The sequence below is a fragment of the Ovis canadensis genome, chromosome 2, assembly GCF_042477335.2.
Source record: "Ovis canadensis isolate MfBH-ARS-UI-01 breed Bighorn chromosome 2, ARS-UI_OviCan_v2, whole genome shotgun sequence".
NCBI lineage: Eukaryota > Metazoa > Chordata > Mammalia > Artiodactyla > Bovidae > Ovis > Ovis canadensis.
This window is the reverse complement of record NC_091246.1, coordinates 252,920,496-252,946,780: the sequence shown is the minus strand read 5'-3', so window position 1 is coordinate 252,946,780 and position 26,285 is coordinate 252,920,496. Positions and strand designations below refer to the sequence as shown.

The following is a 26,285-nucleotide window of genomic DNA, read 5'->3' as shown; positions in this document are numbered from 1 at the left end:
GAGTGAATGGATAAAGGAGTAAATGCACGTTTTCGGGGTCTGGGTGGTTGTTGTTCAGCTGCTAAGTCGTGTCCTACTCTCTGCAACCCCACGGACTGCAGCACGCCAAACTCCTCTGTCCTCCACTATCTCCCAGAGTTTGCTCAAGTTCGTGTATGTTGAGTTGGTGATGTTATCTGACCATCTCATCCTCTGACACTCCCTTCTTCTTTTGCCTTCAGTCTTTCCCAGCATCACGGTCTTTTCCAAAAAGTCGGCTCTTCGCATCAGATGGTCAAAGTGTTGAAGTTTCAGCTTCAGCATCAGTCCTTCCAATGAATATTCAGGGTTGATTTCCTTTAGGATTGCTGTCCAAGGGACTCTCAAGAGGGTTCTTCAGCATCACAATTTGAAATCATCAGTTCTCCAGTGCTCAGCCTTCTTTACAGTCTGACTCTCACGTTTGTACATGACTACTGGAAAAATGTTAGCTTTGACTGTATGGATTTTTGTCTTCAAAATGATGTCTCTGCTTTTTAGTATGCTGTCTAGGTTTGTCACAGCTTTCCTTGCAAGGAGCAAGTGTCTTTTAATTTTATGGCTGCGGTTGCTATCCACAGTGATTGCGGAGCCCAGGAAAGAAAATCTCTCACTGCTTCCACACTTTCTGCTTCTATTTGCCATGAAGTGATGGGACTGGGTGCCAGGATCTCGGGTTTTTTAAGATTGAGTTTTAAGCCAGCAGTTTCACTCTTCTCTTTCATCTTCATCAGGAGGCTCTTTAGTTCCTCTTCACTTCCTGCCATTACAGCAAATCTCAGGGTGTTGATCGGTACCAGGTCCATATCCACTCCCAGGCCCTTTGGGAGGCTGGACCTTGGTTCTGGGACAGAGAAGAGACAGAAGGCCGGCCCCAGAGCGGGGCAGGTGAGGCTCTCAGGACAGCATCCTGGCCCGGCCTCTCCTCTTGCTCACCTGGGCCCAGCCTCCCTGGTCCGCTACAGGCTCTTCCATCCATGACCCGGAGCTGGCTGCACCCTCCTTCTCTCTCCTCCTCACCCCACAAGATGAACCAGCTTTGGTACCAGGGGTGTTGCAGCCAAGACCAAGGCAATCGCCAAGCTCAGGCAGCCCCATGGAAACCCCACAACAAGGCACCAAAACAGAGGCCAACCCTGTCCCAGAAAGCTCCAGGGGCGAGGAGGGGTGCCTCTCCACCAATGACTTAGGAATCCAGACATTCCGGTGGGGCCAACTGGGCAAGGGGTGCGGGATGCTCACCTCCTTCCATATAAAGAGATCCCAAGCTCCAACATACGTGCTGTCCACTTGGTGGCCAGGGTCTTTCCCCAAGGCCATCTTGCACACCCCCGAGGTACACGTGTTTCCCTGAGACGTTCATGAATGAAGTCCAGGCAGGCTGAGTCCTCAGGTTATTAGGAGGAATATTTAATAATGCTGTTGGCTCCATTGACTGAGGTCAACCGTGTACCAGGCCTTGGGCGATGTGACCTACGTTTTGAAAAATTTAATCCTCACTATGTCTGTGTCAGCCCCATTTGACAGAAGAGGAAACTGAGGCAGAAAAGGCCAAGTGGTTGGCCCAAGGCCCCTTGGCCAACGAGTGGCTAAGGCGAGATTCAAATAGGTCACATGAGTCCCGTGACCTTCAGTTAAACCCTAGAGCTGCCGTCTATAAAGCTGGTCACTTGGGGCTACACCTGATTACACTCAGGCCTCCCAGCAACCCTGGCCAGAGGAATCACCATCACTTCCCTTATTTTATTCTATTTTAAAAATTAATTTTTATTTTATTTTGGAGTATAATTGATTTTGGCTTCCCTGGTGGCTCAGTGGTAGAGAACCTGCCTGCAATGCAGGAGACACGGGTTCAACCCCCGGGTCAGGAAGATCCCCTGGAGACGGAAATGGCAACCCCCTCCAGTTTCCTTGCCTGGGAAATCCTGTGGACAGAGGAGCCTGGCGGGCTGCAGTGCATGGGGTCACAGCAGAGCTGGCGCGACTGAGCGGCTAAACACCGCACTGGCTGATTTATGACGCTGCGCTGGCTTCTGGTGTTCCGCCAAGCGATTCAGTTACCTATACAGACATCCATTCCTTTCAGATTCTTTTCCCACGTAGGTTGTTATAGAGTGTTGAGTACGGTAGGTCCGTGTTGATGGCGGATTTTATATACAGAAGTGTATCTGCTAATGCCAAACTCCTCACTTATCCTTTCCCCCAACATTTCCCTTTTGGTAACCATACGTTTGGCTTCAAACTCTGTGAGTCTGTCTCTGTTTTGTAAATAAGTGCATCCATATCATCTTCTTTAGATCCTGCACATATAAGTGACATCATATGGCCTTTGTCTCCGTCTGGCTCGCTTCACTCGGTACGATAATCTCTAGGCCCCTTCATGTTGCTGCAAATGGCTTTATTATTTCATTTTTGCACTCTCATCCTAGGTTTATTCAACACAGTCCTTTCACTCTCCACAACAGAGTTCAGACACAACATCAGCTAACATGCCACAAAGTTACAAAACTCTAAAACAGAAAATTTGTAGTCCTGACTATGATGAAAGTCAAAAAAGCAATGTACATGTTGTCAAGGGAACCAGCAAGACCGCCATGAGTATCAGCCAAACAGGGGGTTCTGGGAGCACGCTGCAGAGCTGGCCTTCACCCTCCTCATCAGTTTCAGAGAGAGGGAGACATGAGGTGTGTGAGTGTGTAACCCCTCATAATAACATGTAAAAAGAGAACAATTTTTAGCAACTAACAGTGATTATTTGACCCTAGAGGTCAAAAGAGGACTCGAGCAAGAATGGCAGCTGCGCAAAAGTGCATACACCCTCTCCTGCCGGACCCTGCGGGCCAGCAAGCAAGGGCATGAGCAGGCCCCAGGTCGTCAGCGGAATGGAAAAACATGCTTTCAGGCTCATCCCTGCTGGCTTTGCCACTGACTTGCCTCTCAGGAAATGGAAACGTGTGAGCTTGCCAGCCAGAAAATTTAAGAGCACCTTTGTAAGTAAATCCCGCAGCGGCAGTGCCCGCCTGGGCCTCGGTTTGTCCTGCCTCCGTCCATGTGCATGTGTGTTGTTCTCCCTCCGGGAGAGGCCGGCGCGCAGGACGGTCTCCGCAGAGGCTGGAGAACCCTGCTGTCTGCACAGCCATGTGCTTAGTCGCTCAGTCGTGTCTGACTCTTTGCGACGCTGTGGAGTGTAGCCCTCCAGGCTCCTCTGTCCATGGGATTCTCCTGGCAAGAACACTGGAGTGGGTAGCCATGCCCTCCTCCAGGGGATCTTCCCCACCCAGGGATCGAACCCGAGTCTGCTGCACTGGCAGGTGGATTCTTTACCAGCTGAGCCACCAGGGAGCGCAGCAATAACCGACACTTGGCCCCAGAGCCCTTGGCCCGCACACACGCGTGAATTTCTCTCCACAGGCACCGTGAGGTTGGCAGCACACTCCCACTTTACAGGTTAGAGCTCGAGGCCCAGAGAGGGCACGTGAGGCGTCGCCCGGGAACAAGGAGCAGAGCAGGGGTCACCTCAGGCCCCTCGGCCTTCTCCTCCAGCCTGCGCCCGTGTGTCAGGATCTGGCCTTAGAGCAACCATGGGTCAGGGATGAGATGAAGGCTTATCGAGGGTGTGTCCCCAGTTCACAGGCCGATGGTCAGGGAGCAGCATGTGGACCCCCCTTTAGAGGGAAGTGAAACGGAAACAGACATTCCCCCGGATGTGCTCAAAGGTCTCGGCCAGATAAGCAGGCCCGGAGGACTTCTGAGCCCAAATGGGCTCCGATGGGAGACCGGGCAGAGAACCGGGGCCCCGCCCAGGGGTGGCCAGACAGGCTCAAGCCAGGCTCAGGCGGCCCCAGGGACCAGCAGTGGGCCCCCGCCCGCCCTCCTGCTCACTCCTGCTGCTGGGACACAGGCGCGTCACCGGGGAAGCCGGATGCCAGATAATGGGCTGGGAGGGCAGGCCTCTCGCTGGTCTGGGCCCGGCGTGGGGGTGCCCGGCCCGGCCCGGCCCTGCCAGGCCCTCACCAGACAGCCAAGCACAACGCCCCTCTCAGGCAGGCAGACAATCAGCCCTTTCAGTCCCAGGGCAGCCTGGCTGGCGTCCCCCGCACCTGTTTCTCCCTAGCTCCTGTGAGTCAATCACTAGGAGTTCATGACTCTGGGAACAATGAGCGAGGAGCTGGTTTGAGTTCTTGAGCAGACAGAAAGCTGGATCTGCTGATGGAGATCCATGCTGTGGATCGCCCAGGGTCACAGAGGCACAGAACAGAGGCACAGAATTGACGCCGTGGAAGGGTAGGGCCGGAGCATCACAGATAGAGAGCTACAAGTCGCTCTGATCACAGAACCATCAAAAGCCAATGTCCCAGAACCATCAATTATTGGAAGCCAAGAACGACCACCTTGGGGAACCAGAGACTTCCAGGACCTTCAACCCATCAGTTGTCAGAACCCAGCTCTTTTTATAAAAAAATGATTTTATTTATTCACTTAGGGCTGTGCTGGGTCTTCACGGTTGCACAGGCTTCTTGTCTAGTTGTGGCAAGTGGTGGGGCTGGGGGAGAGGGCTCCTCTCTAGCCACAGTGCAGGGCTTTCCCGTTGCGAGGCTTCTCTTACTGCAGAGCACGTTCTCTGGGCACTAGGGCCGAAGGCTCAGTAGTTGCACAGGCTCTTGAGCACAGGCTCAGTAACTGTGGCACATGGGCTGAGTTGATCCATGGCGTCTGAGATCTTCCCAGCCCAAGGATTGAACCCGTGTCTCCTGCATTGTCAGGAGGACTCTACCATTGAGCCACCAGGGAAGACCCAGAACCCAGCTCTTCAGAGCAGGAAAAGGCCGTGCTGTCTGAAGCTTCGTTCTGCAGGTGGGGAAACTAAGTTCACTGATCATGGTCACAGATCTGGGGCTGGGACCCAGACCTCGCCACTTCCTGTCCCAGCTCCTTGCCCAGGGGAGGTGGGCAAGGGCAGCTCCTGGACCCTTGGCCTGGACCTGCCCCCTGGGGACCGGTCTGGCCTCGTTCTGGGACTTCATCTGACACTATCAGGGCACCCACGGTCAAGCCCTGCTGTTGTGTCAAGATCCGAGGCTTTGTGATCTCCAGGGTCAGGATGATGCGTTTGGCAAGCCTGGGCAGGCTTGGACTCTCTTAACCAATCCCTCAGTCCCCTGCCTAATATGGGAGAATTGTGCACCCTCATGATTTTGCCTGGGAGGATGCCCAGTGGTGATCACACAGGGGAGAGAGCCGGTCCTCCTAGGTTTTCAGACTGGGGTGCCACTGCCTCGTCGGAGTCACCTCAGTTCACCGTCAAGCCATATAGGGTAATCCTGTCTCACTTCCCCATCACATGCTAGGCTCAGAGAAGTTTCTAAGATAATGAAGACTCTGTGCCCACCTTTGAGGCCCTCATCGTCCACTGAGACAGTCACATGTATCTTTGGTTATAAGTCAAGGCAGAATGTGATAGCAATAATCACAGAAGAGGCAGAAACTTAGAAAAGCTTTTTGAGAGAGGGGTAACATATAACGGGAGCCTTTAGAGAGCTTTCCCTTCTGTCAGTTCCTGACTTCCGCATCTGACTACGATTCGGTAACAAGAATTAGGCTTGCCTTGCCACCGAAACAGCCAGACAACCGACCAAAATATATGAAACAACTGCTTTCAAGCAATGGAAAGCAAGTATGGCAGAATGTGATCCATAAGAGAAGAGAGATAAATATACTGGGGGTTGGGGGAGAGGGCTGATTGTCCTGGTTTTCTGCCTGGAGTCATACTTCAGTCCATGGTCCAAGGAGAGGGAATCCCAAGAAGAACATACCAATCTTGCTGAACTGAGCATTTGGAGTTTGGTGTACAGAGACACAGCTAGAAGTTGTATGGCAAAGTTCCAGAAAGGAGGAAGCTGCGCAGCAAATGAGCTCCAGAAATCTGCATAGGAGCTTCTAGAGCTGTTGTTGAGTACTCGAGTAAAATTCCCCGTGACAGAGCACAGACACACTGAAATTTGCAAGTGCAACAATTCCCAGAGCTCACACAGGTCAGAAAACATTTGAGTTGTGACCAGCCAGAGTGGGGAAAACTCAGTAAAAACCTCAAATGTTCAGTGGAAACTTCGCAGAAGTCACGTGTTAGCCATGGGCTACACCATCCCTAGACTAAAGGCTAGTCCAGACCAGCCATAGCAAGGTTTGAAAACAGGCTTCAAAGGGATAAAGATAGTGTGCAAGTAACCTAGCTGCGTGTTACAACAAAGCCCAACATTATTTAAAAGAAGACAACAAAATTGAGACATTCAACTATGTAACAGCCATAATGTCCAGCATCCAGTCAGAAACTGATGGATATGCCCCAAAGCAGGAGACTGTGACCCACGGACAGAAGAAAAATCAACCCGTGAAAATGGGCACAGAAATGATAGAGATGATAGGACTAGATATAAAGATGCTAGAGTTATTATAATTACAAATATTTAAATACATATATAATCATAATAGGTAGAGGAATGGAAGATATAAAAAAGAATCAAGTAGAACTTCTAAAATGAAAAATAGACTATGTAAAATGAGAATTTTATCCAATGAGATCAACACTGCAGAGGAAAAGATAATTGACCCATATGTTCAATACAGCAATATAACCTACCTAAACTGAAGCCCAGGGAGAAAAATAGATGGAAAAAAATAAACAGAGCTTAATGATCTGTGATATGACATCAAATGGTCTAACATACGTGTAATTGAAGTCCAAGAAGGAAAGGAGAGGAGAGAGAAAGAGAGAAAAAGACAGACAAAAAGAATACATTTGAAGAAATGATGGCTGGAAATTTTGAGAAAAATTATAAACGCAGATATTCAAGAATGTCAAAAAACTCCAGTCAGGATTAACATAAAAACCCCACACCAAGATACATCATAGTCAAATTGCTGAAAACAAGCGATAACAAGACAATTTTAAAAGCAAACAAAGAAAAAAGGGCAGGTCATATACAGAGAAACAGTGATAAGAATTTAAAGCATTCTCATCAGAAACTATGTAGGCAGGAGACAGTGGAACCTCTCCAAAGGACTGAAAGAAAAAGAAAAAAGCAGTCAACCTAAAATTTTATGGCCAGCAACAATACCCTTTAAACAATGAAAAGGAAATAACTTCTTCACAAAAGGAAAACAAAAGCAGAGAGAATTTGTTACCAGCAGACCTGCACTACGAGAAATGGTAAAGGAAGCTCTTCAAGTGACAGGCCATTATTCCGGACAGAAACCTGAATTGAAATAGGGAGTAGCAAACCGAGAGAAGATACACATGTGACTTCGCATCTGCTGACTTCTTTGAAAGATCTTGTTATCTTTGAAAGATAAACAAAAATAACAGTGTATAGTGGTGTGTGCGACGTATGTAAAAGCAAAAGGTATGGCAACAGTAGCACCCGAGGGACACAGAGGGAGTGGAAATTTACTGTTAAAGGCAATGTCTTACTCTCTCTGCTTTGGTGGATTTGCATTGTATCAGCTCAGCTAAGCTGGAACTGTATTCCCAGAGTTTCTTTCCCTGTACAGTTCCAAGTCAGCACGGGTCACTAGAGACATTTTATACAACATCTGGTGGGTACAGTGAAGCAGCAACCACTTGCTTTTTTTTTTTGTCACTCTAAAAATTGGTGCAGGGACACCAGGTGCAGAGCGTAACTTGCTGTAACGTAACTGCTGGGTCACCTTGTCATCACGAGGCAGCAGCTGAGCCCGCAGCCCCTCCAGCTCCTGCTGGATCATCCTGCAGTTTCTCCGAGCCCTGGCCCAGGTGTGCTGAGACTGAGAAACCCCAGTCTCTCCTGTAGGTCATGCACGTCATCAAAGATGGCCTCTTGCAAACGGTGAGAGAGGACGTGTGGGTGCTGCTTTGTTCCTGCTCCGCTACTCTGCCCCCACTTCAAATCCCTCTCCCGCTCCCAATTTCTTTCCCTTCACATCCAGTAGTATACCAGCACTAGGCACAAAGAAACCAGCCTTTCAGAAACTGTTTAGCCAGCTCCCTATCATTGCATAAGATCAAATTTCTATAATAAATCCCTTGCTAAGTATCGCTCCCAGTGGTTTTGTTTCTCTGTTTGAATGCTGACTAATGAATATGCAAAGTATTCAAGTGTTGTGTGATTAGTTAAAGATGCACATAATTAACCCCAAAGCAGCCACTGAAAAAGAAAATCGGGATTTCCCTGGTGGCCTAGTGGTTAGGATTCCAGGCTTTCACTGCCCCGGCCCTGGTTCTCTCCCTAGTTGGGGAGCTGAGATCCCACAAGCTGTGCAGTGCAACCAAAAAAAAGGGAAAGAAAGAATGAAAATAAAATGGATTATAAAAGATATATAACCAGGCAAGGGGAAGAAAATTCAGGGAGAAAAAAGAGATGGGAAAAATAGAAAGCGCATAGCAGAACAGTGGATTTAAACCCAATTATATTGATACTTACATTAAATGTAAGTTATCTAAACTCAGACAAAGTAGGCCTTCAGAACAAGGGATTTTACCAGAGATTAATGAATGAGAAATGGATAAAGTGATCAAGAGAATATATTACTCCTAATTATACATGTGCCTAATAACAGAGCTTCAAAAATACATGAAGCAAAAACCGAGAGGGGAAATAGACAAATCCACAGTGAGAGCTGGACATTTCAATACTCTTATAATTGATAGAACAAGTAGACAGAATGTCAGCAAGGATACAGAAGACTTGAACAGCACTGTCAAACAACTTGCCTAATTTACATTTGTACAACACTCCACCCGATAATGGCGTGCACTTTGTTTTCAAGAGCAAAACCAAGATACACCAAATACTGGGCCGTACAATAAATATCAACACATTTTAAAGAGATGAAATCACTACACTGATGCTGGAGAGGGAAATAAAGATAAAGGGATGTACAGGGTTTTTCTGGTTGTTTTTTTTTTTTTTTTACTAAAAGAGAAGAGAAACCTTCCATATAATGCAAATGAGTCATCTTTTCACTGCTTACAAGTGATAGCAGGGGATTACTGCAGTGTATTTTAAAACTTAACTGCTTTCAAATCAGGCCATGTGTCAGAAGGGACTTCCAGGCCAGTAGAGCATGTTGTTGGAGGTCTGGACAACTTTTCAAAGGGAGGTTGCTGGTGATAATGACTTAAGAAACAGGCCTGCAAATAGCTAGTGCCCTGAGCTCCTGTGATAAGCCCCACTCCTACACTTCCTCTTGGGTGTCCGTAGCTATCGGTATGTCCATAATCAAGCCAACAGAGTAACACCGGCCCCCAGAGCTCCTATCTTTATCCCTCCTTCTCAAAGCTTCTATTTCTCTTGAATTATCCATCTTAGTCAATGGCACCACTCAGAAATCTGTGGGTAGCCAAAACTCCTGCTTTCTTTTTCTGTCCCCAGAGTTAATCAATCAGAGTCCTCGTGAGTCTTTTTCTCCACGAATCGCTTGAACCGTATTTTCTCTCCCCCCTCATCCCCAGTGCTAAGTCCAGGCCATCTCACGACTCGCCGTATTCTCCTACTGCCTCCAAGTTGCCCCAGGCCATCTGCCTCATTCTGCTCTGCCCTGCTTGCCAGTGGAATCTTAACTTCCATGTGCTTCATGCTCTAAAAGTCACACAAGAGGGGACTTCCCTGGTGGTCCAGTGGTTGAGAATCCATTCTCCAGGAGATGTGGGTTAGATCACAGTCAGAGAACCAAGAACCCGCTCGCTGTGGGGCAACTAACCGTGAGGACCGCAGAGAAGACCCATGCAGCCAATTTCTTTTTCAAGTCACACAATAATGCGTATTTCTCAACAGAAAATGTCTAATTCAGGGAAGCAAAACCCAAAATACATTGCTTAATAAAAAGAAGCGAAGGCAAGTTGTAATTTCCCACCATCATCACTCAGTGCTAACCACTGCAAATGTTTTGGACGAGCTACCTTGCAACTCTTGTCTAAACATTCATTTATATTCCTTACACAATAGGGTTGTACTAGACGTTCTATCGGGGAACCTGGTTTGCTCAGGACAGTCCCCGTTTTAGCGCTGAAGATCCTGCACCCAGGGAAAGCACTCAGTCCTGGGCAACGGGCGATTGCCTCTCTGCCACATATTATTTTAGGGCTTCCCTGGTGGATCAGATGGTAAAGAGTCTGCCTGCAGAGCGAGAGACCTGGGTTTGATCCCTGGGTCGGGAAAATCCCCTGGAGACGGAAATGGCTACCCACTCCAGTATCCTTGCCTGGAAAACCCCATGGACGGAGGAAGCTGGCAGGCTACAGCCCATGGGGTCCCAAAGAGTCAGACACAACTGAGCGACTTCACTTTCTTTCCTTTAATATATTATTTTAATATAGCAACAACTTGCAGTGTTAGCAATACACAACTTTATCTTCCTTTTAATGGCTGCAGGGATTGCAGCATGTGTCAGTGCCAAAAGGACCTTTCAAAGGTGGAAGTCCACACCTCTCCCATGTGCCAGCTTTCGGCGCACCCCTCAGTGTAGAGCAGTGAGCTTGAACGTGGGAGAAGGGGGGTGCATTTCAGGAGATGCACAGAAGAGCCACCGGGTACAAAGGAGAGAGAGCACAGAAGAGCCACTGGGTGCAAAGGAGAGAAAGCACCAGGATTTCTGTTTATATGTATTATTTTTATTTCTGTTGGGGAAACTGAATAACCACATACAAATGAATGGAGCAGGACCACTGTCTTACACAAAAATGAACTCAAAGTGGATTATAGATTCCAACACAGAATGAGTGGTTTCAGGTTCTGGTTTTAACTTCATGTGTTTTATTACGTGATTCTCATGCTGCCTTAGACTTTTTGTAAGTTAGCTACCTTAAAAAGTGATCTTTGGACTTCCTAGGTGGTCCAGTGGTTAAGAATCCACCTGCCAACGCAGGAGACGTGGGTTCAGTCCCTGGTCTGGGAAGATCACACGTGCTACAGGGCAACTGAGCCCGTGAGCCACGACTACTCAGCCCACACTCTAGAGCCCGTGCGCCGCAACAGGAGAAGCCGCCGCAATGAGAGGCCCTCGCGGCCTGACGGAGACCAGCCCGTGAACCGCAGCTGGAGGAAGCTCACCCGCAGCAGCAGAGACCCAGCACAGCCGGAGACAAATGAAATCCAGAAACGGTCTTTGCTGGCAGTTCTTTCCAAAACATCATAACCAACCAAATTATATTAAATAATCACTCACAAGGGAAGAAAAGACTTGAATGTAAGACCTAAAGCCGTAAAACCCCTAGAAGAAAGTACACGGGCTGAGCTTCTTGGCCTCCGTCTTGGTGATGATTTGGCCCCGAAAGCAGAGGCCACGAAAGCAAAGACAAACAAGTGGGGCTACATCAGGCTAACAAGCTTCTGCTTAGCAAACGGGAACATCCACAAAACTAGAAGGCAGCCTACCAAATGGGAGAAAATTTTTGCAAATCATATACCTGATAAGAGGCTGATATCCAAAGTGTATAAAGAACTCACACAATTCAATAGGCAAAAAAAAAAAAAAATCCAATTAAATGCTTGTATTTTTGTGTCTTATACATGATACATTTGTGTGTATACGTATATAATTTATTCATAAATAAATCTCCATATAATGGACCTTTTTTGTGTGTGTATTTTAGAGCATGATCTTAAAAGTTGGGGACACTGGCCTAGCTGATAAATATTAACTTTTTAGCAGTTCTGGAATATCCAGTGTAGTTAGAGCTTTACTGTCCCTCTGGCTTCATAGACCACCTGCCCACACCCCAGCAAGTCATAGCAAGCCACATCTGTCCCCTAAATATCCATATTCTCCCCTCCAAGTCTTTGCACAAGCTGTTTCCTCTGCCAGAATTTCCCACCACCCCACCCTCTTCACTTCCTGGCTAACGTGTACCTGTATCTCAAGACTCAGATCAAGTGACATCTCTGCCAGGAAGCCTTCCTGGGTACACACCCCCTTGTGAGCCCAACCCATCCAGGCTGGGTGTCCCTCCTCTTTGTTCCCATAGCACCCTGTGCTTACCTACACAACACTACAACACTAACCATGTGACTCCATAACTGTCAGTATATCCCTTCACGACTTTCTCGAGGTAGGGGACTGACTGCCCTCCAGATCTGGATCCCTAGTGGCTGCCCAGCCAGCGCCTGCCGCGGAGCCGTCTCCTGGTAAATGGCGACAGAATAAGCAGTATGGCGCACACGTGGACTGCACGTTGTCAATGCCGGGCACTGGCTTTAGACCTTCAGCAGGCAAGCCGCCCCCAAGAGCCAGGTATTTCTGTTGTGCCCATTTTATAGATGAGGAAATGGAGGCACTGGAAAGGTAAGTAACTTGCTGCGTTCACGTAATGATTGGCAGAGCCTGAATTTGAATCCAGGTAGATCGGTTTCAGAACCCATGCAATCAATCGCTGTGTGAACCACTCAGTGAAAGAATGATTGAACAAAGGGAGGGATGAAGGAAGAAAGGAATGAACAGTTAAATACAGGAGGGAGTAAATGAATGCCAGTGACCTGGCATCGTGAGGCCATGTCCAGCCTGCTGTGCAGACACCAATCAACTGCTCTGTCAGTAAGATGCCTTAGTCATTTTCCACTTTGCACTATTCTCAAAATTGTAGTCAGTGCTTAAGAAGGAACCAAAATCTTAGCTCCTAAAGAAAAGGATAGTGTAAGATAATTAAATAGAGCATTTAGGAGTCCCACTACGGGATCAGAGACAGAGGGGGGATTTTAAGGGAGTTTGGGAGACTGTTGTAGGCCAATGACTACTCAGGAAAAGAATCCAGTAACCTAGCAACAGTTTACACTACTCTGAAGGAAGACCAGGTGCATCTAAGCGCCAGGCACACTCAGGCCACAAGCCCTGATTGGTAAAGCACAGGACAGTAGATATGGGGTCTGAATCTTGTTACATGAAGCCAGGGAGTTAATGGTCCCTGAAAAGCAGCATTTCTGCATATAGTTAATACAGGAATACAGGTAAAAGGTGAAAAAACTGGGGGAAAGGGGAAATTGCACTTAAACCCGAGGTGAAGTACCATATTTCATTATACGTTACCGCCCTTTTGCTAATATACATATGATTTCAATCACGCATGACAGTCCTGCTTAGACCGTATAGGGTCAAAGGAGAATGAAAGCCTGGTGTCTGCCCAAGAGGGAGGAAGAGGGTGGCCTTCTCCCCTCCCCACTTTTTCTTTGATTATACAAGGGTAGCCCTCCTTTTTCTTGGGACTGCACTCCCTTGCCTGCCCACTTGAATTTCTCACAAGCATCTCATGCCAATAAACTCACTCTTCACCTCTTTGCCTCACACTGAACTCTGTGATGAGAAAAAAGAACCTGAGCTTCAGTAAGTCCTGGCACCAGGTGAGGGGTTTTAATTAAAAGACAGTGGTTTCGAATCCCCCCCAGGTCAGGGACTGCGGGGTCAAGTCCCACCCTGAGGTGTGTCTGGGTTCAGGTCCCACCTAGGAGGGCAGTTTCACTTCCTCCTCAGCCTTTTACTGGCTCCAACCAAGCTGTCCCATCCCCAATACTTCCTCTCTCACAGCGTGTAGGGCTGTAGAGCGTTAGAGCTGCAGGCTGCGCTGAGAGCCCTCAGTTTTGCAGATGGGAAAACTGAAGCTCCGCGTGGCAAAGCAACTTGTGAAAGGTCACACAGCAAGTTAATCGCAGAGTCGAAGTGGACCCGGCCGCGTGGTTTCCCGTCTGCCTCTCTCTACTAAACCGCCTCTGTGCATCTGCTTCCGGCTTGTCCGTCAAGAGGCACTTTGAGCAAAAGCGCTGCGGACAGGTTTAATGATTTCTCAAGAGCAGACACGACCCCAGACCTGCTTCTGTGTCCATTTGAAAAGGTCGTGGGAACAAGGGAGGTGAGAAATTCAGCGTGGAGGGCTTGCGATTTCCTCCAGGCAGAGAAGTAACTGACACCATTACTGACAACTCGCCACGTGCTGGGCGCGATGTGCTTCCTTGTGTTACCCCTCTTAATCCCCTCAACAGAGATAATCACCCCCAGTTTACAAGCAAATTGAGGCTCAGAGAGGGAAACAGAGCGACCGACTCCAATTTTTCTGGAACCATCCCTGTTTTACAACTGAAAATCCCATGTCACAGGAACCCCTCTGTCCCAGGCAAACTAGAATGTTTGGTCACCTGTGGGGTAAGTAGCCCACTCAAAGAATTGGATCCCAGAGATTCCAGCCCAGACCTGACGCCAGGTCTCAGGCTATCACGCTGTGCTGCACCTCTGGGCAAATAGATAAACCCAAGAGGAAGAAATAAGCACATAGACAAGCAAGTTGGGATGGAGAGGGAAGTGGGCTGGAGGTGAGTGGGTACGGAGGAGGGGCAGCTCTGAAGGCAGGTCAGCCCTGGGTCGCCGCAGCTGAGTTAAGCCGTCTGGGAGGTCAGAGGCTGCTGGCTGACCTGCCAGGCAAGGATGAACAGAGGTTGTTCTATTGCTCCCTCCGTATCCCAGGAGGAGTCTGTCGACCACGGTAACAGTCCTGTTATCTCGGCCAGGTCTCTGGGTTCTTGCCAGACAGTGACTAGGGGGTTAAGATCTGAGGCTGTGACAAAACCCATCTCCCTGGCGCCCTGGCAGGCTCCCCGTCCTCGCCTGAGAGCCTGCTTGTTGGGGCGGGAGGGGGGCAAGTAGAGCCCCAAAGGGCAGGGGCTCCCCACCCAAGAGGCCCCCGGGAGACCAGGACCTCTCTGCTCAGGTATTGGATCTCTGTGTTGCCAGGAAAAGGGCGTCACAGTGAGGACCAGCGGCTGGAAGTCAGACACGCCGGGTGCTGTCTCTCGCTACCCTCTCGGTCCGCATCACCTCCACCCAACAGAAGAGGATGCTGAGGCTCAGAAGCTGTGACATCCACTCACACAGCACGGCAGTGATGCCGCATGCCAGCAAACCCCAGCTCTCCCTGCCCCCCGCCTTGCTGCTCTTCCCTGCACAGGGCTGTAAAATAATGACACAAAGGCGGACTCTGTCCCGGGAGCGGGTCTGTGTGGTCCTGTCCCCACACCACACCTCCTCCGCCCCCTCCTCTCCCTGGCTGACTCCTCGCCGTCCTTGGACACCAGCTTGAGGGCCCTCGCCTGCAGGCAGTCTGCCTGATCTCCAGCCTGTTTCAGAAGCCCCGGGGCCTGTGCTTGGGCAACGAGGGTTCTTACGCTTTAGGTTGTAGCAGGCCCTTGTCAGTCTCCCCCTGCACTAGGGTACCCAGGGGCCAAGAACTGATGCCCCCCCCCCCAGAAAAAAATAAACATATTTAGTAAATTGCAAGGTCATCTGTAGCTGCTCCCGAAACAGTGGCAGCCTGCAGGCAAGGGCCCACTAAAGACTGTTCTAGCAAATGCCTCTGCTTCACCCACTCCGCCCAACCCCATGACCCCTTGACCTTCATCTGTCACCTCACGACTCAAGGTGTGGTCCCTGGATCAGCAGCATCAGTACCACCGAGGACTTGTTGGAAATGCAGAACCTCAGACAACCCAGACCCCTGGCACAAAGCAGAGCTTCATTAGCTCTTGTTTTGGATTGGAACCTTGCTCCAAACCCTACTATGTGGCACCCATCATCCCCATTCCTAGCTGGGGAGCTGGGCTTCAGAGAGGGGAAACGACTTTCTCCAGGTTTAACAGCCAGGAAATGATAGACGTGGGTTTCAAAACTAGGGTTCGTCGCTCTCTCAGGCTGATGGGAGTTAGTACTGATATTCCACATGGTGGAAAGAGATGGGAAATCTGCATCTACCAAGCATGCGCTCCATGCAAAGCCCTTCACCTGGCTCATCTCTTGTGATCTCCCCGACCCCTTTATGAAGTAGGGGGTAGGCAGTCTCACTTTACATTTATGAGAATACAAGACTCAGGCGGGCAGGGGGGATCTTGGCCAAGGACCACAGCCAGGAAATGGCAGTACCGGGGCAGAACCCAGTTCTGTTTACCTGAAGCCAGCATGAGGCCTGTTCCTGACCCAGAGGAGCAGAGCCGTGGACAGGGCTGCGGGGGGCGGCTGGTTCCCTGCTCCAGCTCCCTCCTGTCCTCTCCCACCTTGGAGAGCCTGTGGCCTTGGATCAAAATTCACACGTCCTTTCCCTTTCTGACCCTCTGCCTTCAGCTTAATCGTTAACCACTTCCAACAGAGCAAAAACACCTGCCTATCACAGCAATCGATCGGCCCCCCGTGTAAGACGTCACCCCAACCATTTCCAGCAGCTGCCGGCAGTACCGGGAATTCCTGGGATCGCCCTCGTGGGGGCCTGGGGCTCACCTTGCAGGTCCTTCTGTGTGTGCTCCTGGATGTGCGTCTTCGCAGCAGACAGCTCACGGGGTGGTGAACACAGGGGTGGGACCTGAGAGGCCCGTTCCCGCAGCAGCCCCGTCCCTCTCACTGCTGAGGTTTGGGCAGATTTCTCAGCTTCAGCTTCTCCATCACTAAAATGAGCAGGTGATCTCCCTGCAGTAAACAGCCCAATCAAAAAATGGACCCAAGACGTAAATAGACATTTCCCCAAAGAAGACAGACAGATGCCCCAGGGGCACGTGAAAAGATGTCCAGTACCACTAACTGTCAGAGGAATGCAAACCAAACTACAGTGAGGCACCTCACAAGCTCAGGACGGCCATCGCTGAAACAGTCTACAAACAAGTGCTGGAAAGGGTGCAAGGAAAAGGGAACTAACTCCCTGGCTCTGTTGGTGGGAATGTAAATTGATTCGGCCTCTGTGGGGAAGTACGGAGGTTCCTAAAAAAGCTGAAAGGAGAACTGCCATACAACCCAGCAGTCCCACTCCTGGGCACACACCCTGAGAAACCACGATTCAAAAGGACACAGGCACCCCAACGTTCACTGCGGCACCGTTCACAACAGCCAGGACATGAAAGCCACCTAGATGTCCACTGACAGATGAGTGGAAAGAGGAGATGTGGGGTGTGTGTGTACATGGAATGCACTTAACCATAAAAAGGAACGGAATTTTGGTCATTTGTAGAGACGTGGATGGACCTAGAGTCTGTCATACAGAGTGAAGCAAGTCAGGAAAACAAAACCAAATATCGCATATTAACACCTCTAGTAGATCAGCTGGTAAAGAGTCCGCCTGCAACGCGGGAGACCCCAGTTCGATCCCGGGGTCGGGAAGATCTGCTGGAGAAGGGATAGGCAGGCTACCCACTCCAGTATTCTTGGCCTTCCCCGGTGGCTCAGCTGGTAAAGAATCTGCCTGCAATGCAGGAGACCTGGGTTCAATCCCGGGGTCGGGAAGATCCCCTGGAGAAGGGAAAGGCTCCCCACTCCAGTATTCTGGCCTGGAGAATTAATTCCATGGACTGTGTAGTTCATGGGGTAGCAGAGTCAGACACAACTGAACAACTTTCACTTTCAACACATATGTGTGGAATCTAGAGAAATGGTACAGATGAACCTACTGCAAAGCAGACACAGAGACACAGACATAGGGACCCAAAATATATGGACACCGAATGGGAAAGGGGGGTGAGACGAATTGAGAGACGGGGGTTGACAGACACACACTGCTGTGCCTAAAACGGATAGCTAGTGAGAAGCTGCTGAACAGGACAGGGAGGCCTTTGTGAAATAAAATAGGTGGGTGACAGCTTCCCAGCGACCGTGAGAAGTATTCGGAGTGTGTGGACGTGGCTGGAGGGTCGCAGTCCCCACTGACTGTGCTCAGTCGTGTCCGACTCTTTGTGACCCCACGGGCTGTAGCCCACCAGGCTCCTCTGTCCATGGGATTTTTCAGGCAAGAGTACTGGAGGAGGTAGCCATTCCCTTCTCCAGGGATCTTCCCGACCCAGGAATCGGACATGTATCTTCTGGGACTCCAGCACTGAAAGTGGGTTCTTTTTTATGTTTATTTATTTATTCATTTATTTGGCCGCGTCAGGTCTTAGTTACATCCTGCGGGATCTTTTGTTGCGGCTCCAGGACTCGCCAGTTGCATGGGCTTAGTTGCAAATGGATTCTTTATCGCTGAGCCCTCAGGGAACCACCACCCCCCCACCTCCCACACGCACACCAAGAATCAAAACAGAGCTCGGGACTGTCTGCAGAGTTAGTTGGTGACAGTATCAGCGCAGGGCCTGGAGCCGCAGGAATGGCTCAAGCGCAGAAGTGTCTTTAGAAGAAGAGGCGGAATGTGGACTCCCGCGGTGGCACTGCGTGAGTGCCCTGTGGAGCGGTGCCCGGGGGTGCCCGGGCGGGGGCCTGGTAGCTCTGGCTGCAGGCACCAAGGGGTGAGCAGAGTGCTAAGGGCAGCCTTTCCTCACCTTCTGCAGAAACCTGCGGACCCAGTGGACCCCTCGTGGGCCGGAAGCCTTGGAAACCAGCTCTTGGCGTGACTCCCCCCATTCCTTCAGATGGCCCTGGCCGCTGGGGCCGCTGGTGACTTTGAGAATGAGAGACACGGGCTGCTGATGAATGCAACCAGGATTTGTGAGCCCTGGGGGCCCAGGAGGCACCCTCGGACTCCCAGACCCAACCACGTAAAGTCTGGCGAGGCCAGGTGTCTGAGGGGCAGTGGGCAGCCAGACCCGCCGAAACTTGGGTGTGAGCTATTAACACAAGCCTGCTCATCCACGAGGCTGGAGAGACAGGTTCCAGATAAAGAAGGGCTTGTACTCAAGAGGGGGAGGGAAGCGCCCTGGATGCCCAGCTGGCAAAGCTGGGGCTTCAAGTCGAGAGCCCTCCCGGACCTGGACTCGGGGCAAAAGGCACACCCAGGGGGCGCCCCCGAGAAGCCCTTATAAAGTGAAACCTTCTCTGTGAGTCAGCCGGGGCCTGGCCGGCCCAGCACATTCACTGGAAAGGTATTCTCTTTTCAGCTCTTTTCTGCCCTTTCACTGCTGGGGAGGTGAGGACATCGCTAGTAAACACTCTGCCTTGCGGTGAATTTCCTCTGAACGCTCTGCTTCTGCTTAACACGCCAAACCTCGAGGGAAGCTGGCAGCTCAGAGTTGGACAAAGGGCACTGGGCTGAGTCGGAGGCCTGGCTTTGAGTCCCAGCTCAGCCCCTTTCTAGGTGTGAGAATTTGCCAATGCAAGCCCCATCTCTGGGCCTCCGTCCCTCTGTTGATAAAATGAAGTCACTGCTCCTGGAAGGAGTCTAAAGAAGTACTCAGCACCACACACTCATCCAGTCAACACATATCTATTGAGTGCTTACGTGTGCAAACTCTACGGTAAGGACCATGGAAATCAAGGTCAGGTAACACACACGTGGGGCTGCCTTGGAGGCTCAGTGGCGAAGAACCCACCTGCCAAGGCAGGAGAAGGGGGTTCAGCCCCTGGGTCGGGAAGATCCCCTGAAGGAGGAAATGGCAACTCACTGCAGTGTTCCTGCCTAGGAAACCCTATGGACAGAGGAGCCTGGCGGGCTGCAGTCCATGGGGTTGTGAAAAAGCTGGACACCACTTAGCAACTTACAAATAGCTGTGAAAAGAAGAGAAGCGAAAAGCAAAGGAGAAAAGGAAAGATATAGGCATCTAAATGCAGAGTTCCAAAGAATAGCAAGGAGAGATAAGAAAGACTTCCTCAGTGATCAATGCAAAGAAATAGAGGAAAACAACAGAAGGGGAAAGACTAGAGATCTCTTCAAGAAAATTAGAGATACCAAGGGAACATTTCATGCAAAGATGGGCACAATAAAGGACAGAAATGGTCTGGACCTGACAGAAGCAGAAGATATTAAGAAGAGGTGGCAAGAATACACGGAAGAACTGTACAAAAAAGAGCTTCACAACCCAGATAATCACGATGGTGTGATCACTCACCTAGAGCCAGACATCCTGGAATGTGAAGTCAAGTGGGCCTTAGAAAGCATCACTACGAATAAAGCTAGTGGAGGTGATGGAATTCCAGTTGAGCTATTTCAAATCCTGAAAGATGATGCTGTGAAAGTGCTGCACTCAATATGCCAGCAAATTTGGAGAACTCAGCAGTGGCCACAGGACTGGAAAAGGTCAGTTTTCATTCCAATCCCAAAGAAAGGCAATGCCAAAGAATGCTCAAACTACCGCACAACTGCACTCATCTCACATGCTAGTAAAGTAATGCTCAAAATTCTCCAAGCCAGGCTTCAGCAACACTTGAACCATGAACTTCCAGATGTTCAAGTTGGTTTTAGAAAAGGCAGAGGAACCAGAGATCAAATTGCCAACATCTGCTGGATCATGGAAAAAGCAAGAGAGTTCCAGGAAAACATCTATTTCTGCTTTATTGACTATGCCAAAGCCTTTGACTGTGTGGATCACAATAAACTGTGGAAAATTCTGAAAGAGAAGGGCATACCAGACCACCTGACCTGCCTCCTGAGAAACCTATATGCAGATCAGGAAGCAACAGTTCAAACTGGACATGGAACAACAGACTGGTTCCAAATAAGAAAAGGAGTATGTCAAGGCTGTATATTGTCACCCTGCTTATTTAACTTATATACAGAGTACATCATGAGAAACGCTGGGCTGGAAGAAGCACAAGCTGGAATCAAGATTGCTGGGAGAAATATCAATAACCTCAGATATCCAGATGACACCAATCTTATGGCAGAAAGTGAAGAGGAACTAAAAAGCCTCTTGATGAAAGTGAAAGAGGAGAGTGAAAAAGTTGGCTTAAAGCTCAACATTCAGAAAACGAAGATCATGGTATCTGGTCCCATCACTTCATGGGAAATAGATGAGGAAACACTGTCAGACTTTATTTCTGGGGCTCCAAAATCACTGCAGATGGTGACTGCAGCCATGAAATTAAAAGATGCTTACTCCTTGGAAGAAAAGTTATGAGCAACCTAGATAGCATATTCAAAAGCAGAGACATTACTTTGCCAAGAAAGGTCTGTCTAGTTAAGGCTACGGGTTTTCCACTGGTCATGTATGGATGTGAGAGTTAGACTATAAAGAAAGCTGAGCACCGAAGAACTGATGCTTTTGGTTTTTTTTTTTTTTTTTCCTTTCTTTTTTTTTTTAATTTTTTTTTTTCCTTTCTTTTTTTTTTAATTTTTTTTTTTTTTAATTTTAAAATCTTTAATTCTTACATGCATTCCCAAACATGAACCCCCCTCCCACCTCCCTCCCCATAACATCTTTCTGGGTAGAACTGATGCTTTTGAACTGTAATGTTGGAGAAGACTCTTGAGAGTCCCTTGGACTGCAAGGAGATCCAACCAGTCCATTCTGAAGGAGATCAACCCTGGGATTTCTTTGGAAGGAATGATGCTAAAGCTGAAACTCCAGTACTTTGGCCACCTCATGCAATGAGTTGACTCATTGGAAAAGACTCTGATGCTGGGAGGGATTGGGGGCAGGAGGAGAAGGGGACGACCCAGGATGAGATGGCTGGATGGCATCACGGACTCGATGGATGTGAGTCTGAATGAACTCCAGGAGTTGGTGATAGACAGGGAGGCCTAGCGTGCTGCGCTTCATGGGGTCGCAAAGTCGGACACGACTGAGCGATTGAACTGAACTGAACTGAACTGGCAACTAAAGAGCGACGACAGGACACACGTGAGCACACACACATGTATTCTGTCTCACACACACACACACACGGTTCCCACTGTCTGCCCTGGGAAGAGTCACATTCTGGTGAAGACAGATGGGAGTCACACGATCCTATAAATGCATGTTACGATGCGGCTTGATGGGAGCTGAGCTCTGTGGTGACCCAGTCTGGCTGTGCAAGGCAGGACAGGGGAGGCCTCCAGAGGAGCGGTGATGAATATGGAAAACATGCCCTGGCATCCCGCAGCTGGAGGGCAGGTGGGAGCAGAGCCCACAGGAGAGGAAGATGCGGCGGTCGTCCCCAGCAAGACAGAAGGCCAGCAGGCCTGGAGCAGAGGCGGGCGCCTTCCCAGCCGCTGGTGCAGGAAGGGTGGAGCCAGCGCCCAGCAGGCAACTTCCGGCCTGGAGGGTCCAGGCCAGCTCTTCCCCCAAAGCGTTCCACTGGCTTTGCAGAGACGTTCCAAAATATCAGTGGGTGAGATTTAATTTGGGGCAAAATCAGACACCACCATCTACTTGATGATAATATGGACCAAAGGCAACAGGTACAGAAGAATTTACAACCGAAAACATTCTCTCCCCTTCCTTTTATTTTTCTGTGATTCGAAAAAGCACCGCCACGGTTTGATTTTAGTGATAGACTGTGTCAGCCCAGGGGACAGGAGAGCAGTTTTCCGTAGGAGGCCCGTGTGAGCCCAGCTAAAGTCGGTCCTGAGTCACGGGACAGTGTGCCTGGGGCAGCAGGAGCTGCTGAAGGAGGCCGGGAGGACCCCTGGGTGGCTGCCAAAGAGTAAATCACATTGGCCATGGTTCCCGTCCTTCCATTCTGAGAGCAGAAGGAGATTCAGGCCCCAGGTCTCGGCAGTACTTGTCTTACAAAGTATTCGTTGTCTACAAGGAAACACGGTGGTAAGCTCCTTGATGTCGATCGTGGGAATGATGTTTCTGGATATGACGCCAAAAACAAAGGCCAAAAAACCAAAAATAAACAAGTGGCTCCACATCAAAATAAAAAGCTTCTGCACAGCAAAGGAAACTACCCACAAAATGAAAAGACAACCTATGGAACAGAAGGAAATATTTGCAAATCATGTATCTGTTAAGAGATCAGCATTTAAAATATGTTAAGAACTCATGCAACTCGATAGCAAAACACAAACACGCCAAAAGAAGCCCAAACAATCTGGTTAAGAAATAGGCAGAATTTGCAGCAATATGGAGGGCCTTCATATTAAATGAAGGAAGTCAGACAGAGAAAGACAAATAGTGTGAACTTATTCAGTTCAGTTCAGTTGCTCAGTCGTGTCTGACTCTTTGTGACCCCATGGACTGCACCACACCAGGCTTCCCTGTCCATCACCAGCTCCCGGAGTTTACTCAAACTCATGTCCATCACGTCGGTGATGCCATCCAACCACCTCATCCTCTGTCGTCCATTTCTCCTCCCACCTACACTTTGCCCAGCATCAAGGTCTTTTCCAGTGAGTCAGTTCTTCGCATCAGGTGGCCAAAGTGTTGGAGTTTCAGCTTCAGCATCAGTCCTTCCAATGAATATTCAGGACTGGTTTCCTTCAGGATGTCCTGGCTGTACCCTAGCGCTAGCTTACATGTGTTGAGCACTTATCATATGCCAAACCTTGAATCGAGGTCTTCATACTCTCATCAGTTGACCCTTACAACGCTGTTATGTGGAGTTGATGCGAGTTAATTAGGGCAGTGTTTCCAAAGTGTGGTCCTTTGGAATCAGCAGCATCAGCATCATCTGGAAATTTGCTAGAAATGCAGCTTCTAGGGTTCCCACCAGGACGTTCCAAATCAGAGACCCTGGGAGGTCAGCACCCCCGTGGGGGCCAGCAATCTGTGCTTTACCAAGCTCTGTGGGTGATTCTGATATCCAAGCCCTGAACTGAGGGGATACATGCCCCGGTTTCTCAACAGCATCCTCAGAGTTGAGGCTTAAAAGTTAGGTCCCGAGTTACTGAGTCACACAGGGAGCTCAGTCGGCCCCCTGTGTCACTCGACAGCCTCGAGGGTAGGATGGGGTGGAGGGTTGTGGGGGAGGTTCAAGAGGGAGGGAATATATGTATACTGTGGGTGATTGACGATCTTGTATGGAATAAGCCAACACAATATTGTAAAACAATTATCCTCCAAATAAAAATAAAGTTTCAAAAAAGTTATGCCCCAAACCAATCCAGCTAAGGCCTGATCAATAACAGGTCTATAATGTGGCAAAGGCAGGCTTTTCAACCCACCGCAGTGAGGGAGAAGACGCAGCAAAGGAACCAAACAGAAGAAGAGGTTTCCGGAGAACTCTGGAGAAGGGCGGCGTTCAGGTGGAGTTGAAATGCAATGTTCTGACGGCATCACAACAAAGCAGGGCTATGTTTGAAGGGACTGACCTCAGGTCTAGGTGGCAATGTGGACTCAGAGTCCTGTTTCCATGGAAACCGCAGAGTGTAGCTAGTGTAGGAAGGCTGTGGCCCTGCACTAGGTCTGGAAGGCAGGGCTGCTCCCCGTGCCAGTGACTCAGACCCTCGGGGCGAGAACGAGATGTTTGCTTCATACATTCCAGCCTTCTCCAAAACTCCTACTGATAACGTCTAAAGCAGCAAACGGGATGTGGTAGCCACTGGTTTTTACAGAGCTGTATCTCGGTAGGAGAAAAGTGAGTTACAGTGTCTTACAAGAGCAGTCTCTCTGGCTGCAGGAGAACGGCTTCCCTGTTCCCCCGCAGCTGGCTTTGCTCTGTCATTCCCGACAGACCGGTGGCCGGCCAGATTTGCGCCTTCTCAGTCCACCCCTGCTGGGAAGTGTTAAATGAACTATCACGCAAAAAAGTGCCTAGAACACTGCCTGGCAAATAATGAATATAAACCCTGATTTTATATTGTATACAATATAAGTTAATGTAAGTACATATATTAAATACTATATATTTAATAAGGGATTAATATCCAGAATATACAGAGAACTCCTCAGGAAGCCCCTTGACATAGGTCTGGGTGATGATTTTTCAAAAAACCGATGCCAAAAGCAACAGAAGCCAAAAATAAAAGCCTCTCAAAGGGAATCATCAGGATTGTCCTGGCAGTCCAGTGGTTAAGGATCCACCTGCCAATGCAGGGGACATGGGTTTGATCACTGCTCTGGGAAGATTCCACGTGCTGAGAGGCAGCCAAGCCCGTGTGCCACAACTACGGAGCCCAGAGCCCAGAGCCTGTGCTCCACGACAGGAGACACCACCGCCATGGGCAGCGCTGACCGCACCCAGAGAAGGCCTTGCCGGCTGCACCTGGGAAGCCTGTGCACAGAGTGAAAACCCAGCACAGCTGATAAACCTGAAGCTTTTAAAACTTTCCTAAAAAAGCAAACCATCAACAAATGAAAAGGTAACCTACTGCATGGGAGAAAATATTTGTAAATCACATATCTGATAAGAAGTTAGTATCTAAAATATATAAGGAACTCATGCAACTCAATTGCATAAAAAGCAAACCATCCAATTTAAAAATGCGAAGAGGAACCAAATAGATATTTTTCCAGAGAAGACATACAGATGGCCAATAGGTAGATGAAAAGATGCTCAACGTCAATAATCGTCAGGGAAATGCAAATCAAATCAAAATCACAACGAGATTTTACCTCATACCTGTTAGAACGGTCACAATCAAACAGGCAAGAGATAACAAGTGTCTGTGAGGATGTGGAGAAAAGGGAACCTTTATGTAATGTTGGTGGGAATGTAAATTGGTGCAGCCATTATGGAAAATATTATGAAGTTTCCTTTAAAAAACTGACAATAGATATGATCCGGCAATCTCACTTCTGGGTGTTTATCTGAAGAAAATTAAAACACTAACTTGAAAGGGTACATGCGCCTCCATGTCCATTGGAGCATTATTCACAACAGCCGAGATAGGGAAACAACTCCAGCGTCCATCAGGGGATGAGTAAAGAAAATGTGGTGCGGGGTGGAATGCTATCGAGCCCCAAAAAAGAACGAAATCTTGCCGTTTGCAACATGAGTGGACCCCAGGGGCATTATGCTAAGCAAGATAAGTCAGAGAAAGCAGTGCTATATGACATCACGTATACGTGGAATCTAAAACAGAAACGAAAGAAAGAAACTCATGGATAGAACAGACTGGTGGTTCCCAGAGGTGAGGGCAGAAGACGGAATAAATGCGTGAGATGGGTCAGAAAGCACAAACTTCCAGGTTATAAAGTGGAAAAGTCATGGGGATGTTACGTACGGCATGATGACTGTTACTAATAACACTGTATTGCAGACTTGAAAATTGCTAAGAGAGTAAAAAGCTCTCGTCACAGGAAAACTATGTTAACTAGACTTACTGCGGCGGTCATCACAATGTATACAAATATCAAATCATCACATTGCACAACCAGAACATTACTGTTGCGCATCAATGATACCTCGATTTAAGATGAGTAAATAACCCCTATACCTCAACAGTAACAACGACAGAAAGTCAGCCTGAGTTTTCAATGGACAAAGAACTTTAAATAGCCACGTCTCCAAAGGAGACATACGAGTGGCCAATAAGCACATGGAGAGTGCTCAGCGTCACTCGTCGTTAGGGAAATTCCAGTCAGAACTGAAAGGAGACACCACTGCACACTCATAGGCTGTTCTGACAGACTAAAGATAACAAACGTTGGCGAGGATGCAGAGAAATCGGAACCCTTGCACGCTGCCGGAACAGCTGCTGCAGAAAG

General features: G+C 49.0%; 1 long non-coding RNA gene across 1 annotated transcript; it reads left to right on the top strand.

The window, feature by feature from the left end:
• Nucleotides 1-12,064: 12,064 nt before the first annotated feature.
• Nucleotides 12,065-15,306, top strand: LOC138433075 (uncharacterized). Its single transcript, XR_011254132.1, has 2 exons — nucleotides 12,065-12,333; nucleotides 13,567-15,306. It is a non-coding gene; the product is annotated as an uncharacterized lncRNA (long non-coding RNA).
• The last annotated feature ends 10,979 nt before the right edge of the window (nucleotides 15,307-26,285 follow it).